Source organism: Euleptes europaea, chromosome 10 (assembly GCF_029931775.1).
Source record: "Euleptes europaea isolate rEulEur1 chromosome 10, rEulEur1.hap1, whole genome shotgun sequence".
In the NCBI taxonomy this organism is placed as follows: Eukaryota; Metazoa; Chordata; class Lepidosauria; order Squamata; family Sphaerodactylidae; genus Euleptes; species Euleptes europaea.
The window spans coordinates 11348290-11356224 of NC_079321.1; positions in this window are offsets into that span (position 1 = coordinate 11348290).

Here is a 7935-nt window from a genome sequence, read left to right on the forward strand (position 1 = left end):
ATTGTCTACTCAGACTGGCAGCAGCTCTCCAGGGTCTCAGGCGGAGGTCTTTCCCATCACTTACTACCTGGTTCTTTTAACTGGAGATGCCGGGGATTGAACCAGGGACCTTCTGCGTGCCCAGCAGGGGCTCTACCACTGACCCACAGCCCTTCCATTGAGATAAACAGGGGTTTTCTAATGAAAAACTGGGATTTGGGGAGTTGTGATCTTCTGAAGCTCATTCTTTTCACTAGTGATCTGCATTTTGGATAGTTAAGGTGTGGCATACATAGAAGCAGCTTTGTTAGCTGCTCTGAGACCGGCTCTGACAGGGACAGTGGAATAGAAGAATAACATCATCATCATCATCATCATCATCATCATCATCATCAGTAGGGGGGGAGGCTTAGTAGTAGTAGTAGTAGTAGTAGTAATGACAGCCAGCACGGTGTAGTGATTAAGAGCAGCGGACTCTAATCTGAAGAACCGCGTTTGATTCCCCGTTCCTACACATGAAGCCAGCTGGGTGACCTTGGGCTAGTCACAGCTCTCTCCGAACTCTCTCAGCCGCACCCCTCTCACAAGGTGTCCGTTATGAGGAGAGGAAGGGAAGGTTGATTGTAAGCCAGTCTGAGACTCCTTAAAGGTAGAGAAAATCGGGTATAAAAAAACCAACTCTCCTTCTCCTTAGGTGTATTTTCTCCACTCCCTTTCCTTCTCCTGGTAATTCAGCGATTACTGACAAACTGGAGGAGGGGGTATGCATCCAAGAAATGTTGTAATGTGCATTATTTTTCAACATTTTACACCTGGACAATGCTAGTTGTCAAAACTGCTCCTCATCAATATGGAATTCAACCTGGAGAATCTGCCTCATGGGTTTGGTCCAGCCAAATTTAAGGCAGGGGAAATCAGCAAGCGATGGCTAAATTATAGCACCTTAATAATTTTGCTTAGAGGCGCAAGGACCTTGTTTCCGAACTTCTTTTTAGCCACCCCCAATATATCTTCCATTTACTTTTCATTCATTATAGCGCAAGTGCGCGCGCGAACACACACCACTGAGTGAAAGTCTGGGAGGTATTCTTAAAGCGACGAGGCTCCAAAACTTCTGTCCTGTGGGGAGTCACCACCTGGCAAGTTGCGCCAGGTAGAAACACAGAGGGGAATGGTTGCGAGGGCAACCTGTGGCCCAACCACTGCAAGGACAGCCCGCCGACAGATTAGACAGGACGCCTTCGACAAAACCGATTCTAGCCTGCAAAAACATACGCCCCAACAAAAACGAGTTTGTCTCCAGTGTGAAGTTAAAATGGCTATTTACTATAGCAAAAAGGGGGAGCGGGGAAGAGGTAACCCAAGCTATTCCCCCTTGCGAGCTGCGATAATTAATTGCATATCGGACGCATACAAGAAGCGTTAAGGAGCTGAAGTTATCCAACAAGTGAATCAGGAGAGCGGTAGAAAGAAAAGCAGTTCTACCGGGAAGAAAAGAATAAATTCTACAGCACAGTTTTCAGCAACTCAGTAGCACAACAAAACCGGGACGAAAAAATGCAGTAACTCAAAGTTACATTTAACAGGCAAGACACGGCGGCTCAGCTATTACTCTGGGACAGAACAAATTAATCCCCCAAAATGAATGTTAGGACTAAAGCAGATTCATTTTCTCTTAACCGGGGACGGGGGCGGGGAGATGTATGGTCTTCCTGTGGCTCTGTTGTATTATATATGCTTGCACTCTTCAGTTGCTACCTATTCTGGGAAGTCGGCCAAGGAAGATATATTTTTATAAAAGAATCCCCACAACATGATGCTGCGGGAGGGGGAAAAAAACACACAGAGCGGCCAACGGCACTGCATCAATTTTGGTGCAGTGTTGCTGGCTGCCATGGTTGCTTTAGCACGATTATATTTGCCCTGCTGCATAATTGACAAAAACAAAATTTGCAGAAAACACACTTCAGAACAGCTTATAAAAAGCCACTGCAAAAAGCCAACAGGATTTCATGCGCTTATGCACAGCTAACTGGTACACATCAACCCCGAAAAACAATGCCTTTGTATGCAATGCCTCCTGCACAGAGAAACTATGCTTCCATACCACAGCACACTACATAAAAAAATTATGTCTTCTGTTTGACAAGACTCAATTGACAAGGCTCAATGGTATTGCCAAAAAGAGAGGTATTTCAGAGAGAGCTGAAAGGGGAAAGAATCTTTCTATGCTCCAGAATGCCCTTTCTATGCTCCAGAATTCAAACAAAAAGTGGCATTTCAAAGGTTTCAACTAGGGATGGGGTACAGGGATGGGGGGAGTGGAGTTACAGGCCAGCAGCATTACATCAGCATGCGATATCACGTTTGCCAAAAAAACAGAAATGCCATCACGACATAGGTGACCCTCTAGAATTCTATGGTTAAACCACTGAGTTCTTGGCAAATCCTAGAGCAATGCCCCAACACCATGATGTCAATTCTGCTGAAAACTGGAAGTGATGTCATGTGCCATCATAATGGCCACCCCATTTCCCCAAAGCCGACTTTTGAGGCACCGGACCGGATTGCCAGGACTCCCACCACAGGAGACCTGACAGCCCTTGCTATAATATAGATTCATTTTCATTTCATTTCATTAACCTTTATTGGCATACCTATAATATATATTCCACATCTACCCTGCTCTATATTAACAATACTCATAGACAGCTGGTGTGATGTAGATAGGGTTGCCAGGTCCCTCTTCACCACTGGTGGGAGGTTTTTGGGGCGGAGCCTGAGGAGGGCGGGGTTTGTGGAGGGACCTCAATGCCATAGAGTCCAGTTGCCAAAGTGGCCATTTTCTCCCGGTGAATTGATCTCTATCGGCTGGAGATCAGTTGTAACAGCGGGAGATCTTCAGCTAGTACGTGGAAGTTGGCAACCCTAGGTGTAGTTGTAAGCGTTGGACTATGCCTGGGAAGACTCGGGTTCAGATCCCTGCTTCCTATGGAACACACCTGGTGACCTCAAGCCAGTCACTCATTCTGTCAACTTCACAGGGTTGCTGCGAGAATAAAACGGGAGAACTACATAATGCTTCCCTGAGCTCCTTGGAAGCAGAAAGGGGCCGGTCTTGGCCAGGGAGAGCAGGGTATTAAATTGGAGCAATAAATGAATGAATGAATGAATGAATGAATGAATGAATATACACTAGTATTCCTTCCCTTTCTGTCATTATGTGTTTATCGGTTTAGTTAGACATTTGCCCTTTAATTCCTTCTTCCTAAAACCATCCCATGATGAAGAACACCACAGCCTGGCCTTTTTCAGAACGGAGTTTATGAACCAGTCTCAAAAAAAGGCAAACCAGGCCGGCCACTCAACAGGAACCGGAAAGGTCTGCCACCATGCAAAGAAATAAAAATGGAGGACGCAATAAATAAAAATGGAGGAGAGGGGGGAAAGGCAAGGATTTTCTCATTTCAATGCTGAAACAAAAATCATCCAAGGGGAAAATTTCTCCTAAATGCAACATAATTGGAGGAAGCAACTCCTTCACACTTCCTCTGCGGGAGGAGAAGCATTCAGGTTGCTCTCAAGCGGCTATCCTGGTAGAAATAATCATGGCCCAAACTCCATCTTCTCAATGCCCACTCACAGGAGAACGAGGAGAATCGTCTTTCAGAGCAAGAAAATGCTTTTGGTCTCGATGTCCCACAGATTTTATGTTGGCCGCAGAACCGCAGACACATACACACAGTGTACGCCATCCCTTATTCTCCCTCACGAACACACAATGTATGCTTAATAAAGCTAGTCAGCCAAGACAAGATGGAGACAGCCCACTTATCAAGGGGGGAAAATGCCTTTTGGAAAGCTGTAATGGGTTCACACCCCTCCACCGGCAAAACTCTCCCCGGTTTCTTGGAACTTCTAACAGAGATTTCTAGAAGGCTGAGGTTCACCCAGAAAAAAAGGGGGAAATTGCATTTAAGAAATCCACTTAAGAGTCACAATGGAGGTCGATACAGACGTATTGCATGCTGAATTCAAAAGGAGAGGGGGGAAAGGCAAGGATTTTCTCATTTCAACGCTGAAACAAAAATCATCCAAGGGGAAAATATCTCCTAAATGCAACATAATTGGAGGAAGCAAAAAAAAAAGGGGGTGGAGGGGGGGAGAAAAGGAAGGAAACCGGCCAAGATTAGGGGGTCATTTTTCAAGCTGACAGTATGTAGTTCTATTCATATGAATATGCGTAGGATTGCCAGCTCTCAGTTGGGAAATTCCTGGAGATTTGCAGGAAGCCTTGGGGAGGGGAGGGACTGCAACAGGGTGTCATGCCATCGAGTTCACCCTCCGAAGCAGCCGTCTTCTCCAGGGGAACATATCTCTGTCCTCTGGAAATTGACTGTAATTCTGGGAGATCTCCAGGTCTCTCCTGGAGGTAGGTAGCCCTACATATGCAAGAGGGGACCTGCAAGGTCTCACAGGGGAAGGGAAATCCAGTTTCCCTGCTCCTAGACATCACCTGAGGCTCCCCCACCACCTCTGGCTTCAGACTGCCTCTCCCCACTTGTTCCCCCTGCCTCATTCAACCCCCTTCCCTGTCCCCTTGCCAGATTGGCATGCCTCCCCTTCCACCTGTTTAGGTTTCCCAGTCCCTTCCTGCCCACCCCACCCACGGCACAGCAACAGGGTAAAAGAAAAAAAACTAGATGGAAGGAGGCAAGCCATAGCAAGCTACAGCTTCCCCTCTTCATCTGCTCCTGGCTATGCTTTAAGTACATAAGAACATAAGAAAGGCCGTGCTGGACCAAGGCCCATCAAGTCCAGCAGTCTGTTCACACAGGGGCCAACCAGGTGCCTCCAGGAAGCCCACAGACAAGACGATGGCAGCAGCATTGTCCTGCCTGTGCTCCACAGCACCTAATATAATAGGCGTGCTCCTCTGATCCTGGAGAGAATAGGTATGAATCAGTATCCATTTTGACTAGTAGCCATGGATGGCCCTCTCCTCCATGAACATGCCCATTCCCCTCTTAAAGCCTTCCAAGTTGGCAGCCATCACCACATCCTGGGGCAGGGAGTTCCACAATTTAACTATGTGTTGTGTGAAGAAATACTTCCTTTTATCAGTTATGACTCTCTCACCCTCCAACTTCAGCAGATAACCCTGCGTTCTGGTATTGAGAGGGAGAAAAGCTTCTCCCTGTCCACTGCCTCTATACCATGCATAATGTTACAGACCTCTATCATGTCTCCCCTTAACCGCCTTCTTTCCAAGCTAAACAGCCCTAAGCGTTTTAGCCGCTCCTCATAGGGCAGTTGCTCTAGTCCCCTGATCATTTTGGTTGCTCTTTTCTGCACCTTCTCAAGCTCTGCAATATCCTTTTTCAGGTGTGGTGACCAGAACTGCACAAGTGTGGTCTCACCATAGATTCGTACAAGGGCAGTGTGATAGCAGCAGTTTTATCCTCTATTCTCGAGATGGGAGAGGCAAGCCATAGCTAGCTGCGGCTTCCCCTCTTCACCTGCTCCTAGCTATGCTTTGACAAACCAACCAGCCCCAACTCCACGGAATGAGTTTATTCATTCATTTATTTGTTGATGTGAGCTCCTGAGCCAATATTGCTGTTAACTCAGATTTTTTCCCCTCCCAAAACTATAATTCCTGCAAATCAAGCTCCCCTACCCTGGTGTTCGCAGCGTGCCAATTTGCCTCTCTTCCGAGGGGCCGGCTCTCAGCTACTAGATAATGAACACATTGTTTAAGTTCTACCAATAATGCCAGAACTCTAATATTGCAGACTCTGCAGAGAGTTGCGTGCCTCCCGTTCAAATGATTGAAGCATATTAAAAAAAAGAAAAGAAAACTTTGGCCGGCTCAAAAAATACAGTTTCACGCCCCTGTGGCTTAGAAAAGCCCAGCACAATGCTTGTTGTGGTCTCTGAAAGGGAAGGAGAACATGAAACTGAGAACATTAAGCTCCTCAAAACAACACCCACCAGCACCAGCACAGTTTCCCCTCGTGAGGATCCACAGAGGTCCCAAAGCATTTAATGCTGCCGTTACCTTCTTATGGACCCCAAGAGACTGGTTGTTTAAGAGACCATCACCCCAATGTTCGTCCTCAAAGCGGCGAATGAGTTGTGATATGTTAGGTAAGAGGGAGAAACCACGCCTTGAGGAGGAGGAGATGAAGAACAGCTGGTTTTTATATGCCGACTTTCTCTACCACTTAAGGAAGAATCAAACCGGCTTACAATCACCTTCCCTTCCCCTCCCCACAACAGGCACCCTGTAAGGCAGGTGGGGCTGAGAGAGTGTGACTAGCCCAAGGTCCCCAGCTGGCATCGTGTAGAGGAGCAGGGAAACCAATCCAGTTCACCAGATTAGCCTCCGCCGCTCCTGTGGAGGAGTGGGGGGAATCAAACCCAGTTCTCCAGATTAGATTCCACCACTCCAAACCACCGCTCTTAACCACTACACCACGCTGGCTCTCCTTAGGCCGTCTTGTTAACTGGATAGACCGGGCAACCCAGGGATCTATCCCCTGAACCACAGGAATGCAAGCTCAAGAATTAAAGGTGTCAGTCGTCACCTATCGAAAACACTGTTCTGGCCGCGGCGTTCCACCCTAGATTAACAGTTTACTAAACACACTAATTATAACCCACAGTGTTTACATCTGAATTAAGCCCTCGATAAAAAGCGCTCATAAATCTCCCAGACAGATTACTTCGCCCTGGGGATATTCGTTGCAGTTAAACTCGGCTGTGACAACTAGATGTGCAATCCACAGGGGCTACAGGCCACGGGTGGGCTGTGGATTGCATGATCCCACAGGCTCCAGCCCATCTTCCTTCTTGCTTGAAAATCCTTCCCCTCCCCACTTTGGCTTCAGATCAGCAACCCAAGCGCTCTCCTAAACATATTTTGAGGATCCCAATTAAAGCCAGGTTCTCCAAGCGAGCTCTAGAGTCCTCCCTCGGGCACAGGAGAGGAAGATGTGCAATTCTGCACAGTACAATGAACTCCGCCATATTCCCCATCTTAATTACTCTGCAGTTTAGAGTGCAGACTAGGTAAGCCCTACTAAAAGGCAGAGTAGGTAAGCCCTACTAAAAGGAGCCAGCGTGGTACAGTGGTTAAGAGAGGTGGTTTGGAGTGGTAGACTCTGATCTGGAGAACCGGGTTTGATTCCCCACTCCTCCACATGCGCTGTTAGTATACTTTAGCTAAGTCTTGCAAAGCATCACTTGGTTCTTTGACAGCAACATCCGGATGATGAAAGAACTTGTCAGTCACAGAACCTGGGTTTCATAGCAGATTCCTCATCTTGCAAATATAAATATATATGCACGCACACACACACACACACACACAGAGAACATTACAGAACATCAGTTTGTCCCGATTACGGAAACAAACGGCAAGGAAAAGATGAAGTCAGATCACGCTGCTTATCAAAAAAGTCAGAAAAGTCATAGATAGGAAGTCACAGAAAAGGGGTGGTATCAGTACTAGACGTAAAAGTCCTGAAACCATCCACGATAAATTAGGGAGAAAAAACACAGAGTCCCCCTTTGCGATGTCTCTTTTTTTTTGTAATCCATAAGAAAAAATGGAATTGTGGGGGAAATGGTTTATGAGATATTTTCTCTTTCAGAATTATCAGTGAAATGCTTTGTAAGGGAAGTTTTTCCAAACATTGACCTCACGCTTCCAACCCGCTCTCATCCATTGTCGGGCAGCATCCCGGCACCGCAAAATCCCACCCAAGTTATTTTCTCCCAGGAAACATCTGTGCATACACAGACGTCACTATCCTTTCAGGGACGGGGGTTAACCCACCCCCAATTTTTAAAATAGTTTTTGGATTTTTCTGCAAACCTGGGAGTTCTCTGCATCTTGGGGCGGGGGGAGGAAGGGGTCTATGTTTGGAAAGAGAGACAAGTTGACCAAGG